The sequence below is a fragment of the Hippocampus comes genome, unplaced genomic scaffold (assembly GCF_001891065.2).
Source record: "Hippocampus comes isolate QL1 unplaced genomic scaffold, H_comes_QL1_v1.1 scaffold83, whole genome shotgun sequence".
Taxonomy (NCBI): domain Eukaryota; kingdom Metazoa; phylum Chordata; class Actinopteri; order Syngnathiformes; family Syngnathidae; genus Hippocampus; species Hippocampus comes.
The window spans coordinates 1,349,646-1,368,245 of record NW_017805281.1 but is presented as its reverse complement, the minus strand read 5'-3'; the positions used below and the strand labels follow the sequence as shown (position 1 = coordinate 1,368,245).

The window sequence follows — 18,600 nt, the reverse complement described above, 5'->3', positions numbered from 1 at the left end:
GCGACTGTGTGTTGGGTTTATTGTTGTCCAGCCGTGTTTGTCGTGAATGTGATGTGGGAAGATTGTTGTCGAGTAGTATGGGTCGAAGTGTTTCATTTGGTTTTCATTTCTCTTGGTACCAAACAAGCTTCAAAACTTTGTATTAAAACCAAAACTAAATACAACTAAATACAAGGTGCCTGGCATACAATGGATATCGAAAGTCCACACACCCCTGCTCAAAGACGAAGATAAAACTAGAGATGCAACGATAAATGAGTAATTTGTCATCATTTCTGGATAACTTGTTCAAATTGAAGTTGCCCGAATTCTCTGAATTTTAGCCACTCAATAATAAATATTCACCAATTTCTGTCATCCTCCATGCGAGCGGAAGTTAATTGTTTTTAATCTGATAAATTGATGAATAAGTCATTAAAATAATCCTGAGATGCAGCCCTTTTTAAATAATTTCAAAAGTCTTTTCACTATTAGTGTGACATGATCTACATAACCTGTGGAATTAAATTAATATTTTTAATACAATACAATACATGCTGATTTATATCGCGCTTTCACAACAGCTGCTTTTTAAATATTTTTTGGAGAGGTAAAGTAAAAATATAAAAGAGGTTGCACGTGTGAACACCCTTTTATCGCTGGGCATGTGGCTGTGTTCAAAAAGAACCAAAAACATTCAAACTCATGTTAAATGCATTTGCCGTAAAGTGGCTTGAATTAACCCTGAGTAAAGTTCAGCTTTTCTAGTAGGCTTTTTTGACATATTTTTACCATTTTGTGCTAAAGCTTACTGCAATATGGAAATGTTCGCATTTAACTCGACCTTGACATAAATTGTACTTTGGAATAACAGCGAAATGTGGAAAAAGTCAAGCAGTGGAAATACATTCACTTTTTTACACCTCTTCAATAAAATAGAAGAATGAATATTTACACACACACACACACACGCACACGCACACGCACACGCACACGCACACACACACACTTGATTAGAGAACATTCCATCATAGTCTACCGGCGGGGATAATCTTAAAATCAGCACACACAAACACACACACTCACAGACAAACACACATACACATGCACACACACACACACACACGTGACAAAGTGCAGAGAGAGTGGAGGTGAGCTGGATGCTGATCTTTTTTCAATTTCCTGTCAAGACCCGGATCCATCCATCATGTACACACCTGGCTCACCGTGCTGACCCTGCACCCAGGACTGTCCGTCCACCCGCTTGTATCACATGCACACACACAATTACACACACCTGAGTACCACACACTCAGGTCCAGAAAAACGGTTTGTTAAGGCAAGCTCTTAAGTCGGCATGCTAATATAGCACGAATGGCTATTAGCATGACATCACAACATGAACGCCAATCCCAAGTTAGCATGCTAATATGTCCCCACGTGGCTATTAGCAAGACATGGCAGCATATTTTAGAAATGCTCATACAAAATTGAATTTGTGGTTATTTGCACGACATCAAATCATGAATTTCACACAATTTGATCAATAACAGTCAGAAAGACATAACCTACGGAATTAGATTTTGAAAATCCATTCATATTACTGAGGTGATTACTTGAATGATTGGCAGCTTTCTGGCGATCTGAAAATTTTGGATGATTTTTCTCCAATTGCTTGATATGCCGTCTCCGTGAAAAATGCAAAAAAATGCAAGTTTGTGTCTTCAGAGATTCTCTTTTGTTTCTTTTACAAATGAAGCACTAGCCATCTTGAGCATTGTTGCCACTGGAGGGAGCCTCGTGTTGATGATGCAATACACCAAAGGCTGAAATTCCGGGTTTTTGGACAGTTTTAAACTAAACAAGGTCTCGAAATGACTTACCGAGTACCAAAATATTGAAATTTGATCATCGATTAGTTGTCAAGTCACCAAACAATAAGTGCACCTCTAACTCCATGTATTTACTGTTATAATAAAAGTAAGACAAGAGTGTGATGGGATCAATGAGTAGCTGGGATCATTTAGAGTTTCAAGGTTAACACAAGGGGAATTTGCATCTCGCATGGTTTTTACCAGTGGTGGTCTAGCCATTGATCGTGACATGTCCATCAATGCCTTTTGTTGCCAATAACAAAAAAAATGATTACTATTTTTTTTTTAAAGAATTGGGGGAACCAAACCCCATTTTACCGGTGGTGTATTCACTTCTTTAAAAAAAAAAAAAAACAGACAAAAAAATTACACATAATTTAAAAATTTGAAAAAAAAATTTAATTTCTGTCTTGAATGAAATAGTATGAAAGTGACTTCACGGCTGTGAGCATGATACCATACAGCTCAATCCATTTTCAATGGGTTTAGCGCCACCTGGTTTTGGCATACACTTAACAGACTGCTAGAGAGAGAGAGAGAGAGAGAGAGAGAGAGAGAGAGAGAGAGAGAGAGAGAGAGAGAGAGATTGTATCCAATAGCCTTTGACAGCTTAGCCCCACAGCATTAGCATGTGGTAGCCTGAGTGTGCGAGTCTGCTTGAATACAAAAACATTGTTTGTTTATTCCTGAGCGTCAAGGACAAACGTGTTTATGCGCTCTCAAATGCCGCTTAGCCGTCAGCGCCGACGCAGATAGCATCAATGCTGCTAACGATGATAACACAGCTAGCGCGGCTTAAGCTAGGAGCGGATGCCTTTAGCGACGATTCTCGACAGGCAAGTCAACTCTTGTTCATGTCCAGTAAGACTTCGGGAGATTTACCACTTGGTCCTCCAAAAGCTCCACCACACAATCACATATATCTGACACACTAATCTAACTTCAGCACAATCACTACTAACACTACTGGACAGCAACCTACCTCCAACACAGTCTTTGCTACTATAGCTGGACATCAATATACGAACAACATAATCAACACTAACAGACAGTTAAGTTTCAAAATATGAATAGCGGTTTGTATGGTGGCTTGTTAAGTTAGCGAGCGAGGGGCACACATGCTATGTGGGATAACAAAAGTGGGCAAGAAATGCCGCCTTGAGGACCACCGTGTGACTTCAGTTTCTAGTCAAATTGACAATGAAGGAATTCCAATTTGATATCAATTTAATCCAAACGTGGCATCTCAATTTCGCTAAATCTTGTTTTCACTTTTCGTTTGAATTAAGATAGAGATTAAAAAGAAGAATAAATGAGGGAACCAATTAAATTCCCTTTTCAAGGTAGCACTATGATCTTTTAATCTCATCACTTGATGACATCACATGCCAGAAGCCAGTCATTCAGGTGACGTGGTGCTCATGAACAATGGCAAAAGGTCAGGTTTAAGTGCGTCGTCCATATTGATGAGGCCCATGAATGATTGACGCGGGAGCAAGCGGACGCTCTGAGGCACGAAGGACTGTGGGTTCGAGCCACGCCCTCCGCATCCACTCCTCGTCCATAAACAATCATATTTGCATTTATATTCACAAGTCAGCATCGAGTCACAGCAAGCGCATAAGAATTGCACGGCGAAGAAGAGCTGAGCGTGCAGACCACACGTCAACGTCATTGATGTTTGAGCAACTTTATTGTTCTGCAGGCACACCGCGGATCAGTCACGTATTCCTATGATTATATTTTGGGATTATTTAAGACCAGGCTCAAGCGTCTCGGTTGTTAATTTCACTTCTCCAATACTCACCATACATTTCAAGGTTCTATATGATATGTCAAGCACATTAGTGTGTATCGCATTTCTTTATTCATGGTTGAAATCTTGTTGTAAGGAGGGTCTGGGGTACGAGCAAGCAGCATTACAGCAGGAAGTGCTGCAGTAAAAACACACCACACGATTACTAAACGCATCATAGTTCATCAAATACAAATACAATACAATACTATTAATCCTGATTTTTATAGTGCTTTCATAACAGCGACAGCTGTGAAAACAAAGTTAAGAGAAAATACAATTGTACAGATTAATTTTTTTTTTTTTAAATCACACTTGATTAACTAAAAAATACAAATACAATACAATACTATTAATCCTGATTTATATAGTGCTTTCATAACAGCTACAGCTGTGAAAACAAAGTTAAGAAAAAATACAATTGTACAGATTAATTTTTTTTTTTTAAATCACACTTGATTAACTAAAACAAATAAAAAAAAACATGAATGATACAACTCCAAAAAACAAAATAGAAAAATAGATAAACCAGAATAAAACAACAGATGGATTAGGAAATATTAAAACTGAACAGAAAAGAAAATAAATAAAATAATAAACACTGCAGTGCAATCAAATAACCCAAATCAATTCCCCCCAAAAAAGGAGATGAAATTTTACAAAATCCAAAATAAGTATCCAAAGTAAAACAAAAACGCAATAAAATAACTATTGTAATACTTTAAATTCACAACTAAAACTGAAAAACACTAAAGTATGAAAAAATAATGAATGAATTGTATAACAAATACAGTATAATGGGAAAATTTAACACATCAATAATTAAAATAAAAAGATAAAATAAACTGAAAACAATACAAACTAAAATAACCAAAACAAAAATACAAAAAATGCAATAAAAATGTTACCAATTTAAATTAAAAAACAGATTAAAACAAGAAAAAATAATTTAAAAAATATGGGCAAATGAAAAACTGCTAAAATAAAAAATCTTAAAAAGAGATTAAATAAAACAGACTCTAAAAACTCAAAAGTGTAAATAAAAGAAAATGAACATTAAAAGTCCAACATTTATCAAAAATCAGAAATATCATCATAATGATAATTCATACAGTAAAAAATGTCTTTACATTTCAATAGATTCAGAAAACAAAAACAAATGCAATACTATACACACAGTAAAATATGAATGAAGCAACAAATGACCGAACGGATGATGACGTCGTGATTGACTGAACGAATGACTGTTGAACATGAACGAAGGACTTCCTGTTTGCTCCGCCTCCCCTTCCTGCTTGACTGCAGCGGCGTCGACGTGAGGACGTTGCAGATATTGGGGGTGGAATTTCAAGGCGACGTGTGGACGGGATGCATTTGGAATATGGAATCACATACACCGCCGCCCCCTCCCCTTGGCGGCCATCAAGCTTTTATTGCTGATTGCAGTCCCCCGACCCCCCACCCCTCCCACTTCGCCTTCGTGTTTACGACGACCACGTGTCCGCCTTCTTCCCACTCTCCCGCCGTCCATCACCTTTGTCTCAAACCATGACGGGACCTTCGTTCATGTTCAACAGTCATTCGTTCAGTCAATGTGAGAGTCTCCGCAATGCGACGTGTGCACAAACCACAGTGGCACCTTGGCTTTCCTTGTCTTCTGTTTCGACGCTGCTTTCAACTTCAACCTTTTGAACGATGGCGGCCATCTTGAGCCCGGCCAAAAACACATTCGTGTTACTACATGAGTTGTGCGTCTGTATGCGCCCGTATCCATTTCTTTGACATCATCACCAAGGGTTGCATGGCTGGTTATACGTGCCTGTGTTGCTATCATGGGTAAGTCAACAAGGGGATTCAGCCTATTTTAAGGTTTCAAGACATGTGACCAAGGGAGTTGCTCCTGGATGTCCAAATTTTGAACAAAATTTCTTGGCCGCAAGAAAAACTGTTTGGCGAACGCCTTTTTGACCTTGAATGAACCCTGATGAAAAATCAACATTCGTTACATTCGCAAATCCTCATTGCTCAGTGGGACACAGGCTTGGAAACGTGCGTAAGGGGGTGCGGGGGGTTGACATTGCTTTAAGGTTTGGGTATATGTGTTTTCAGCTATTTGGTGTGAGGTCGACAATCAGGGTTACGTCAGCGTGGCTGAAAAACGAGCCCTGTCCGTCCGTTAGTCCGTTCGTACCTTTTAAGTGTACAACGGAACATTTGTCATGTGCCGGCGCTGACCTTAAACTACCAGAAGAAGTGACACTAGTACGCACGTACGCACCCACACGTCGAGTGAGCACAAGCAACAAGTCATTTTGCAGTCAATAAAGGTTACCGCCATTTAAACTGTCACAACCGCTTTAGAAGAATCGAAATAAAGACCGGGCGGAGGCGGCGGCGCGCGGAGATGGCGGCGGCGGCGGAGATGGCGACGGCGCGGTGGTGTTGGGTGCGGCCGCGGCGAGTCGCCGCCTCTTTTAGCCAAGCATCCATCCGGCAAAACATTGCAGCCTAACATCGTGCCATAGTTTCACGGTGTGACATGATATCGTAATGAAATGTCGCACTGTGATATAGTGTGTCATCATATCATGACAGCATGACACCGTATTGTTAACTGTGTGACGTCATATTGTGACTTCCGAGAAGAAAGCGGTGTCAAGTGAAAGAAATACGATAACGAGTCTTTTAAGCAGCACGTTTCGTCAGCTTGAAGCGATGCTGTGACCATGTGAGCTGAATCCATTCGCGTCTCACGTACGCTGAGATTGAAAAGTAGTCACGCGCCGACGAGCGTCCTCTGCGATCAATAACGCGCTCGTCCTTTTCTCCGTCGTCATCCTGCTGCCGGTATTCGGTTCTTCATCATGTGCCGGCATCACGGCCAACGCTCGTTTATTGCTCGGCCGGCTGGCAAATTTATTTTTCCAATTTACTCGTCTGCGCCGCTTCCAAACTTAGATAGTGTGCGTGCGTGCGTGTGTTCGCGGGAGCACAGGGACAGTCCTGCAGCTCAGCAAATGGAAATTGATCGGCGGTGCGTCTTGTTAATTGTTTTCTGATCAGCAAGCGTTATCACTCTCAAGTCTCCGACAACCCTCTTGACCACAGTGAATTGTTCAAGAGTTCTGTTACCGTGGCGTATGCTGTTACACAACCGGGTAGCAATTGAGTTACGACGGTCAACCGCAAACCGGAGAGCAAAGCCGATACCGATTATTCGTCGCTAAGGCGGCCGATAACCAATATTTGGAGCCGATATTCATTTATGGTAAAAGGGAAAATGTTGGCATCAACATTAAAAAAAAAGAAATAAAATTAAATATCCATCCATCCTTCCATCATCTGATCCGCTTATCCTCACGAGTACAAGTACCCTGACGTGGCCAGAGTTGCGCGCGTCCTTTATCGTATTATCTTTGTGTTCATATATCCGTTGCGTCTGAAACCTTTGAAAACGATTCATGCTAACTGTCGTCCTTCAACGTCCTTCAACACGTCAACTCGATTTTCATAAAAATGGTGGCATTAAGCTAGTGGGCGTTCATAAGGCAACGCAGTATGGTTATTTTGAAAACACATGGTGTCATTCTTGTTCTCGTTTACTTTTCGAGTAAATTGTCACTCGTATCTCAAGGCACGAGTGTGATCTGATGGCGGCAAGCTGTGTCAACGTCAACTCGACAACCGAAAGGCACACATGAATACATTTCGGTGGCGCCTCGGAGAGGGAGAAAGGTGGTGTAAAAAGTGCTGGAGTTTCAACACCAGTAAGCAGCAGCAGCAGCATCGAGGCTGGAATGTTTGATGAGGACACGGCGGAGGCATTTCCCGCCCGCAGGAGACAAATAGCGAGCAAATGCAGACGGAGTGAAGCCGGTGGGCGCTCAGGTGTGTCACCATCGCTAAAGTAACCTGATGAGCGGTGTCAGCTCTGCTTCAGTGACGCATCCCTTTTGGGCCACGTGACGGGCTCCCTCGCATCCTGGCTTGCCCCTTGCTAACTTTCGCTTTCCTCGCAAACACATCATTCGCGTCATCTTCTCGTGCGGGGCTGCCCGATCACGATCGACCGAAAAGCCCGCGGACTGGTCCCAAGTCGATCGCGATGGGGTGTATGGGGAAACGGAAACAAAAAGATTTGTGTGTGTGTGTGTGTGTGTGTGTGTGTGCGCGCGCGCGTATTATTAATATTATATATTTGTGTCTTAGTGTACGCTGCACTCTCAGCATACGATCAGTTTCACTTTCACAAAAAAGTATTTAAAAAAATTACATTAAATTAAAAAGCAGGTACCTTCAATCAATCATACGGTGGAGCGTGAATTGCATCACCGGAAGTTGTTAGCGGTCAGCAGTCTGCAATTGCAGCCTGCGATCACAGCTGTTGCGCTATGTTTTTCTTTTGTTTTGGGTTTTTTTTTTTTAAATTCTTATTCAAAGTTTGTTTCACCAGCAATTCACCGATAGCACTGGCAAAAAATTGGAAGCATTTTAAAACAGTACACATGAGCTACGATCGTGACGTTGATGCACTTCAGACTTATAACACGCTGCGAAAGTGCGTGCCACGCTTCCACATGCCACCACAGTCTCTTCTACCATTAATAGACAACAATCTACCAACAAAACAGTCTCTACTACCACTACTGGACAACAATCTACCAACAGTGCCTACTGACAAGCAATCCTGTTACACAATCACCATTTTCTCCTCCCAACTTTTTCTCCTCTCACCACTTTGCTCTTTTTTTCCTCCATCGTCACGCAAACACGCTACATGTGTCAGCCATGTTGTCACGCACTCATCAGCGGAGTCGCGCCGACACGCTCCCCGGGCGATGACCTTTTCAAGCCGTCAATCAAAGTGACAGAGGGCAGATTGTCAAGCCCGGAATGATTTTGACTGACAGACCTTCTTCCAGCCCACGGTTGCCGCAGTGACTGTCTCTCCATTCGTCCGTCCTTCTGCCCGGTCCGTCGGGGTTGTCACTCAAAGATACAGGAAGTGAACGGGAGTGAACGGAGGCCGGAGGAGTAGGACAGTTACCGCGGCAACCGGCGACGGCGAGGTCTGCCAAGTGGCACTTGGAGGAGAAGACGACGGCAAGGTTTGCGCTTTTGCAGCCAAACTACTTCCTATCCGCGGGGCGGAAAGAAGAAGAAAGGAGGACGCGGAGGAGGAGGAAGAGGAAATGCAGTCAGGCTGAGTGATGATGGAGCCGCAGAGCAGATGAACATCTCTGAGGGGGAAGACCGCTCCATCAATCATACGGCGTAAATCTTCAACATCCATCAGCGTCTTCAGCATCCATCTCACTGATGGCCTGCGTCGAGACAGGCCGGTGGGCGGGGGCGCTTGATAGAAAGAGGGAGAGGCAGGGGGGTGAGACAGAGTGATCGAGAGAATCAGAACGGGAGGAAAGCCAGGGTCAGCTGGAGAGAGACAGGTAGGGGGTGTCAAAGGGAAGGAGAAAGAGAGAGGGGATGATGGACAGAGATATGTGGAGATGTGAGGGAGAAAGTTGGGTGGAGAAAGAGGGGGATAGATAGGAAAAGGCAGAGAGTTTGATGCAAAGATGAAAAACGGAAAGAAAGGAAGAAGGAGAAAAGGGAAGTAAAAGATGGGTGTGATAAGAGAGAGACAGAGGAGGTAAAGAGAGTTATGGGGAGCGTTAGGGGGAGGGAGAGAGAGAGAGAGAGAGAGAGAGAGAGAGAGAGAGAGAGAGAGAGAGAGAGAGAGAGAGAGAGAGAGAGAGAGAGAAACAAAAAAAAAAGAAAATGGATGTGGCAAAGAGAGCCAGAAAGCGAAAGAAGGGTGGGAGGGAGGCCTCCATCGGCAGGACCATTGAGCACTTTTTATCGATAGAACTGCAGCAGCCACACGCGCGCGCACGTTCGCAGCAATTAGGCGAGTGGCGGCAGACTGGCCTGAGGCAGTGAGCACTCACGGGAGGAACGCAAGAGGGAATTTTTTTTGGACCGCGCTGCTACCTTGACTTGTGAGGGCCACAACTTCCCAATTTTCACACTCACCAGACAACTATTGCTCTGGTTTTGTTTTTTTGGGTGGGTGGGGGGGGGGGGGGGGATCAATGAAATAAATAAGTTACTGTGATGCCCTCGCTTGTATTGAATGAGACACATAGTCAAGTAAACTGACAAAATGACAACACTTGGCAAGGAGCACGTCCAACTCCGGCATCACTAAGCCACACCCCCGTTAAGAGCACACACCCAACTCACCAATAAATATTTATTTATATCGCTTTCACAATAGCTGCAGCTGTAACAAAGCGCTTGGCAGAATGTAGTCCCATATGTCCAATAATTACACTTAAGGTGTTTACCTCTACACATTCTCGAGTATTTTATTTTTAAACAATAATTATCCAAACAAACATTTTCATTTTTGTGGGTATTTTTCATTGTAAAACACAAACTCAAGTTTGCAGTCTTATCATCATGCCCACACACACACACACACACACACACACACACGCACATGCACACACACGCACACACAAACACACACACAGTCTACTTACACACACACACACACACACACACACATACACACACACACACACACACACACACGCATGCGCGAACAGCAATGCTTGTAATTTTGTCTGTGCTTCAATGTAACAAAGCAAATCAAAATTCTGAAAATTACTGTTACATAAATACCTGAGTCTTACTTCCATCAATACCTGAGTATCAGTTGCATTAGCTACAACCTGAGCCTTCGTTCCTCAAGCACCTGAGTATTAGTTACATCCTGAACACTGGCTTCATAAATATGTGAGCCTCGAATAAATGAATATTCGTATTAGTAGTATAAGTATCATGTTGTGCACAAAGTACACAAATATCTGAAAATTATTCATATTAATAAATATTACTTTAATCCAATTTTCACTTATATGAGTCTTAGTGACATGACTACTTGAGTATTAGTGACATGAATATCTGAATCTTTGTTTACCACTCTGCCCGGTCTAAGTGCAGAGTTTAGCTTTTGTTACCGTGACAACAGAGGGAGTGCTAAGATTATGCAAAATCTAGAAAATAGCAACAAAAATCAAGCGCCCGTGAAGATGTGTATCAGCCGGACAACATATTTGCCGCACTACAACCCATGTGAAATTTAACACGGCAACACAAGAGAGGACATTCCCTTTCCGCCTGCAAGTGGGCTGCCCCCTGTTGGCGTGGAGACCTCGCAAAAGTGCACTTTTGTTGTCTCACACAAGCTGAGTGTTTCCCTTCCCCTTGCCATCATGTGTCTAAATAACATGAATTCATGCGCGTCCTCGAGAACAGGTTATGATACTCATATTTAGAATCATGCCAGTGTGTTGACGCTGATGCGCCCGCACACATCTACAAACATACACGCTCACACATGCTCTGGTACTCACTTATACAAGTGCAATGCACACACTATAAATATTGGATGCACATATCAATGCACAGATACCACAACGTGAATTCTATGTACGAACATGTAGTCACACACACACACACACACACACACACACACACACACACACACACACACACACACACATACACACACACACACACACACACGCATGCGCGAACAGCAATGCTTGTAATTTTGTCTGTGCTTCAATGTAACAAAGCAAATCAAAATTCTGAAAATTACTGTTACATAAATACCTGAGTCTTACTTCCATCAATACCTGAGTATCAGTTGCATTAGCTACAACCTGAGCCTTCGTTCCTCAAGCACCTGAGTATTAGTTACACACACACACACACACACACGCATGCGCGAACAGCAATGCTTGTAATTTTGTCTGTGCTTCAATGTAACAAAGCAAATCAAAATTCTGAAAATTACTGTTACATAAATACCTGAGTCTTACTTCCATCAATACCTGAGTATCAGTTGCATTAGCTACAACCTGAGCCTTCGTTCCTCAAGCACCTGAGTATTAGTTACATCCTGAACACTGGCTTCATAAATATGTGAGCCTCGAATAAATGAATATTCGTATTAGTAGTATAAGTATCATGTTGTGCACAAAGTACACAAATATCTGAAAATTATTCATATTAATAAATATTACTTTAATCCAATTTTCACTTATATGAGTCTTAGTGACATGACTACTTGAGTATTAGTGACATGAATATCTGAATCTTTGTTTACCACTCTGCCCGGTCTAAGTGCAGAGTTTAGCTTTTGTTACCGTGACAACAGAGGGAGTGCTAAGATTATGCAAAATCTAGAAAATAGCAACAAAAATCAAGCGCCCGTGAAGATGTGTATCAGCCGGACAACATATTTGCCGCACTACAACCCATGTGAAATTTAACACGGCAACACAAGAGAGGACATTCCCTTTCCGCCTGCAAGTGGGCTGCCCCCTGTTGGCGTGGAGACCTCGCAAAAGTGCACTTTTGTTGTCTCACACAAGCTGAGTGTTTCCCTTCCCCTTGCCATCATGTGTCTAAATAACATGAATTCATGCGCGTCCTCGAGAACAGGTTATGATACTCATATTTAGAATCATGCCAGTGTGTTGACGCTGATGCGCCCGCACACATCTACAAACATACACGCTCACACATGCTCTGGTACTCACTTATACAAGTGCAATGCACACACTATAAATATTGGATGCACATATCAATGCACAGATACCACAACGTGAATTCTATGTACGAACATGTAGTCACACACACACACACACACACACACACACACACACACACACACACACACACACACACACACACACACACACACACACACGCAAAAGTATCCGTATATGTACGTACCTGCGTGTGTGTGTGTGTGTGTGTGTGTGTGCGCAGGTTGGTATGTTGAGCTGACATGAATATTTCAAGGAGCGCTTTTAAGCCGCTCTGCTTTCACTAGGCAGCCCACAAAGCACAGAATGATGATTTCGATATCGATGATTTGACAATGTGAATAATCGTGATTGAAAACCACGAGGGGATCCACTGGTGAGTGGTGCACGTGCACTTCGGGCTCGCCGGCCTCACTCTGGTCTGACGTGAAGGTCTGGAGCCACGGCTGGCTGAAGGTTAAATGGGGATTGTTTTCCCAAGATGCACTGCTCCAGTGGTGTCAATTACCCAGCTCGGAATGATTCATGATGGCCGCAGTGCAAACGCGGCGTGGAGAAAAAGGACGCACTGACGGGTGGACAGACGGACAGAGAAAGAGGACCAAAGACAGCTGGGACTGTTCCTCTACCGAACACTTATTTTCACTTCCTCATCCTTTCTTCTTCAACATTCTCTTCCTCGTCATAGTCTTCCTCGTCATCAACTTCTCCTCCCCTGCCTCTTCTTTCCTCACCGCCCTACTTACTTTCCTCCATCTTCGTCATTGTACTCTTCCTCTTCGCATCTCCCGTGTGACCCTTTTGTTCCTCAAACCTCTCATACTCTCCTCATCCTCACCCCGTTGTACCCTTCTTCTTCATCACTCCATTCCATCCAATGAGAAGTCATTATCCTTTTCTTCACAAGCTCTACTCTTTATACCTTCTTCAAAACATGCCTCATGTGTGGAGTGCCCCAAGGCTCGATACGAGGCCCGGCCTTGTTTCCCTTAAACCTGTATTTTTTTGTATTACAAACGTGCTATATCAATAAGAATTTCCTAAACCCTCTTACTCTTTGTCATAATACTCTGCCTCATCCCTCTTCCTCACCCTTCTTCCTGCTCACCCTCTCAGTGATGTGGCGCTTCTATTCCTCGCCCTCCTTTTTTTGGACCATGGTCTTCCTCACTTTCCGAACGCCCGAGGAAGACAAGAGTGACATCACGGCGCGTGTGTGTCAGGTCGATGTCATCAGTGAAGTCTTTGACCTTTGAGGCTTCGCCGTGAAGACAAGTGAGCTCACTTCCAGTGTGACGGACGCATGTCCAGTCTACTCGCTCACTCACGCATCATCCGCCAAAAGCCTCGGGAACATACACATACACACACATGAAAACTTTCCATTCCCAGCTCGTCCTGTGAATAATAAAGATGAGCAAATGCTAAGGATGAACTAATGAACGCTTGCGTTCGCCAGACGTGATCGGCAGTTCATAAGGCGAACAGATAATGCTATCCTTCTATGCTACTCATCAAAGAGTGTGAAGCTCTCCCGCCAGCTAGTACAACAACACCTTGAAATATGAGTGACTCGACTTACAAGGCTTTTGAGGTATGACTTGACATAGAAAATTTCGATCATCATCATGCTAATAATAATGCAAGATGCAACAGACAGTCTAATGCTTAACACTGAAAGTTGAGGTTTTAGATACGGCATAACTTTGAACACAAATGGTGGCTACACTTAGCCAGACAAGAAAACAATACTCACAGGCATATATTCTTCATTCTCTACAAAAGGTTACTAATATTGCAGCATTTCACTGCAGGACTAGAAGATGTCACTTTTTCTTCATTGGTATCTGAATGACTGTACAGTATTGTACTGCCCCCCCCGGTGGTCAAGGTGGGCACACTTGACGGAAATCCCGACACAATTATTCATTTTATATTTCATCATGTCATTACTCTATGCTTTTATAGTGTATACAATATTACACCATAATGTTTTTTTTGTTTTTTTTTTTAATGCCGTAACGGATAATTTACATTTCTATTCATTTTGAGAAGGCAAGATGATTTCAATCGGTGTGGATGATTTGAGATGATTGTGGTCACAGAATGGATTGAAGTCATATCTCAAGGCACCACTGGATGCGCACACAAAAAGCAACAAAAATGCACATTTTGTGTTTGGATGGCTTCATAATAGAAGCCTTGTTTTAAAATTGTTGCATCATTTCTACTTAAAACGTTCTGAAGATGACCAAGCATATGAAGGATTTGCAGCCCCCCGGAGCATTTAAAAAGTACTTTAGGTCATCTGAGGCAACAAGTTGCCGACAACAGGCGAGAGAGCACCATCAGCATAAGCTCGGGGAGCTTCAGCATCTCCCACAATGCCTTGCGGTGGCCCGCGCCCGCTGGCGTGCCCGCCAGGACTGCTAATTCCCCGACAGGTGTGTGTGTGTGTGTGTGTGTGTGTGTGTGTGTGTGTGTGTGTCCAACTGTCACTGTATAAAGTACACAATTACACCACAACAACAGTGAAAACCAGAAAGCAACAACACCGTCCCGATATTCAAAAACAAGATAAAAATATATAACATATAACACACGCCCCAAATTATCTTCGTCCTCCTACTTGTCATCATCATCATCATCATCATCATCATCACATGTAATGTAAATAAGAAACGCAAACATTGATGTCGACGGTGCGAACAAAATGGAGGCGAGCATGACGCTGGCGACCCCATGGGCAAAGTTCGCCGACTGACGACGCAACGTGTCACCGCAGTGAAGGTCGTCGCTTCTCAAGCGTGGCGCTAAGACGACCTCGAGCGCAAACAAACCACAAAAAAGAAAAAAAAAGTGGTCATGTTTGGGTGCTGTGCAAATGTCACGCGTCACCTCCAAATGTCGAAGTTCGTGGCCGGCAATCACGCGAGTCGGCTGAAGAACGGCGAACGATTGTTTGTTCGCATCGCGGCTTGCGTGTGATGTTCATGATGTCATCACTGGCACCCCACAGTGCCTCCTATTGAAAAGAATTTGAACAAAGGCCTCAGATGAATGTGAACAGGTCACATGATGTCAAGTGAGTTCAGCCAATTACAAAGAGGAAGAAAGTCAGGAGTGGAAAAGACACGATGATAACAACATAAAGATTGCACAGATAGTCACAAGTGGACACAAATGGTGAATCTGCTAATATGTTAACATTCTCCAGCCAATGTAAAAATTAGAGCTCGGCATTATGAATCATTATCGGCAGGCTAAACAGTGAGCGTGGCGTCATGTCAGATAGCTTCCAATCGGTGATGTGGCACCTTCAGCGCAATGTGGCGAATGTGCACATCAACAAGAAAATTCCATTATGCTTATTGCTTAACGTATCCTTAAACATGTCTGCTATTTAACACCGCAGTTATGTTCCTACACATTTTAAAAAAATTAAGATGCGGAAAATAAATTTCAAACTGATGATGTGGAGGCACTAACACACTTGCATTTATTGAAAGACACTTTTTAAAGCATCGCTTAGCACGGATTGTCACTCTTCACATTGTTAGTTAATGCTAACACATCATGGGAAACACCGTACGCGTGCTAACAATTCATTGACATATGCGGCCGCTGAGGCATCGGATATTTAAACACAAATGGTTGAGCAACACATGTAGACAATATAACATTGCCAACAGGTGAATACAGTATTTGTCCTCTGCAAAGAAAGACGACCATTACTACTGAGTTATGACATGTCTTCTGTCTCATGTAGAACTCTAAGTCTGTACTACCAACAGGCGGCAAAGGCATGCACACCAAAACTGTGGATCGATACAGAATCACAATTAGCATATTTGTTAAAGATTAAACGAAATAATTCTGGCTCTTCAAATAAGTGCTGCTTATTACACACTCACATCAACACAGAAATAAAGCATCCAACAATTTTGAGCTATGACTGCAGATGGTGCTCATGGCTAGTCATGCTAGTGCTAATGACGAATGCATGGGTAGATTTGCCCTAGTCTATCAATATCAATGACTTGATCATATTCAACAAGCTCAGCTAAACTAAGAGGCTAACAACATACAATTGACACACAAAAGAATTCCAATACTCTTCAATCAACCAATCCCAGAGCTCTGCTTCGTTACATACAGTGATGTCATTGCGACTGTGTGCGTTTTTGTTATTTGTCTTTTGTGTCATTTGCATGATCTTGTCATTTGTGCATGTGGTTGTATGTATGTAAATATTGTGATTTTGGTATATGGGTTTCTTATACTCGTTAGTGCAATTTGTGTGCGTTTGTCATTCGTGTATCCAGTATTAGTGATGTCCTTTGAGTGTTGATTTCATTAAATGTGTGTGTGTGTGTGTGTGTGTGTGTGTGTGTGTGTGTGTGTGCGTGGCGTGCGTGCGGGGGTGCGTGCGTGGGTGTGTGTGTGTTTGTGTGTGTGTGTGCGTGATTGGCGTGCATATTTGTGTGTTTGATAGTGTCTATTTTGTGTGTTTGTTTTCAGAATGTGTGTATTTATTTGTGTTTGCGTGTTGCACACATGAGCAGTTCCTTTCTCGGCTGCACATTTATCATACAGAGCACACACACACACACACACACACACACACACACACACACACACACACACACACACACACACACACACACACACACGGTTGTGCAGACGGTTGTGTTGTACCTTTTTGTGTGAGCATGTCCATACTCTATCTCAGAATTCCTAGGCTTCTTCTTCTTGTTTAGGAATTCCGTGTAGCTTCAAAGCTCCGTGACCCGCATGCAGCCAGGTGTTTCTTCCAAATGGGAAAGGTGACATTGACAAGTCAGGACAAAAGAAAAAGGAAAAAAAAAGGTTTTATAAAATCGTGTTGGGGGAGAAAAAAAGGGGGGGGGCGATTTCTTAAGTCACCGTGCCCCCTAGTGGCAATTGGTGGGTCCTGAACTTTTTGATTAATTCGGCATTATGTAAATTAGATTTTATAAAGGAGACAGTGTGCATTTTTACCTCAACAATTTTAAAGAGTTCAACCAAAGATAAATTGAGTTGTTTAATTTAACACTTGACGGGGAGGAGGGCACGTGGGACATTTCAGATACTAGCTAACCAGCTATCCAACGACCAATGCCCAAAATTGGTCGCGTCCAGATGTTGGGGTTTTTTTCTCTCTCTTTTTGGTTTATACAACATGAGGGTTCTTCATTTTATTCCTCTTTTAACGAAGACAGTTCATTGCTTAAACATTCATTCTAACACAATTGGGGGCGGAAGTTACGTCAACAACTGTTTACAACAACTTAACGTGTACTTTCGCCGGTTTTTGGCAGCATAAAATACTTTAAATAGGAACATACCTTATCCGGCGTCGCCATATTTGGTTTGAAGTTCTTCGAATTTGGTGAGCAGCGTTTTGTTTGGGAGCGGCGCCATCTGGTGGACAATTGTTGAACGCTCATTCATGAGTGTGTGCGTGTGTGTGTGTGTGTGTGTGTGTGTGTGTGTCCTTTCTGAAAATATTGTGACTATTAGTGTGTGGTTTGTGTGTATGTGTCATTAGTGTCCTTTGTATAAGATGAATGTGTGTGTCATTAGTGTCATTTGTATGTATATGTGTGTGTGTGTGTGTGTGTGTGTGTGTGTGTGTGTTTGAGTTGTGACTGGGTTTCAATTTTGTGATTTGGTTTTGTCTTAAGTTAGTGTCATTTATTTGTGTGTGTCTGTGTCATGAGTGTGCTTTGTAATTGTATCATGAGTAATGAGTAGAGTATGTGCTATAATTTGTGTACAAATGTTTTGGGTGTTCGAATATTTTAAGTGTGTTTTTCGTCACTTTTGTGTTCATCGTGTGTGTCTGCGTCCTGAAAGACATGAAAAGACCCACAATAATCAACAAGCCAATAGCAACCCAAGCCACAACGAGATAAATAATTCATGTGAGTTTATTTGATTGACACAAAATCGAGTGTTTACCCTGTCAAGATCCGCAAAAATCAATTCGACTTAAAATGAAACCCAAGTCACATAGAAAGGACTACCGCGTGCAAACAAATTTGTCCGACTGCCACAAAATCATAAGACCATATTCACCATTATAAGACACAAAAATAATTAAAAAGCTTCGCTGCGAAACGCACTAGACCAGCTGTGTCAAACATACGGCCCGCGGGCCGGAACCGGCCCCCAAGGAGGTTCGATCCGGCCCGCGGGATCATTTAAAAGTAAAAAAAAAAAAATGCATTAAAGACACAGAATGAATATTTTAAATAAAATGCAATTCGTAGATTATCCGCTAGGGGGCACACTGTTTTGATCA

At 42.6% G+C, this 18,600-nt stretch overlaps 1 long non-coding RNA gene across 2 annotated transcripts; it reads right to left on the bottom strand.

The window, feature by feature from the left end:
• Positions 1 to 3,706: 3,706 nt before the first annotated feature.
• Positions 3,707 to 17,741, bottom strand: LOC109516471 (uncharacterized). 2 transcript variants are annotated; one of them, XR_002168345.1, is made up of 4 exons: positions 17,642 to 17,741; positions 16,971 to 17,082; positions 15,171 to 15,297; positions 3,707 to 3,787 (listed from the first exon to the last, which is right to left on the bottom strand). It is a non-coding gene; the product is annotated as an uncharacterized LOC109516471 (long non-coding RNA). The 2 variants fall into 2 exon arrangements; XR_002168344.1 differs by lacking the exon at positions 17,642 to 17,741 and having other exon boundaries at positions 16,971 to 17,151.
• Positions 17,742 to 18,600: the final 859 nt, after the last annotated feature.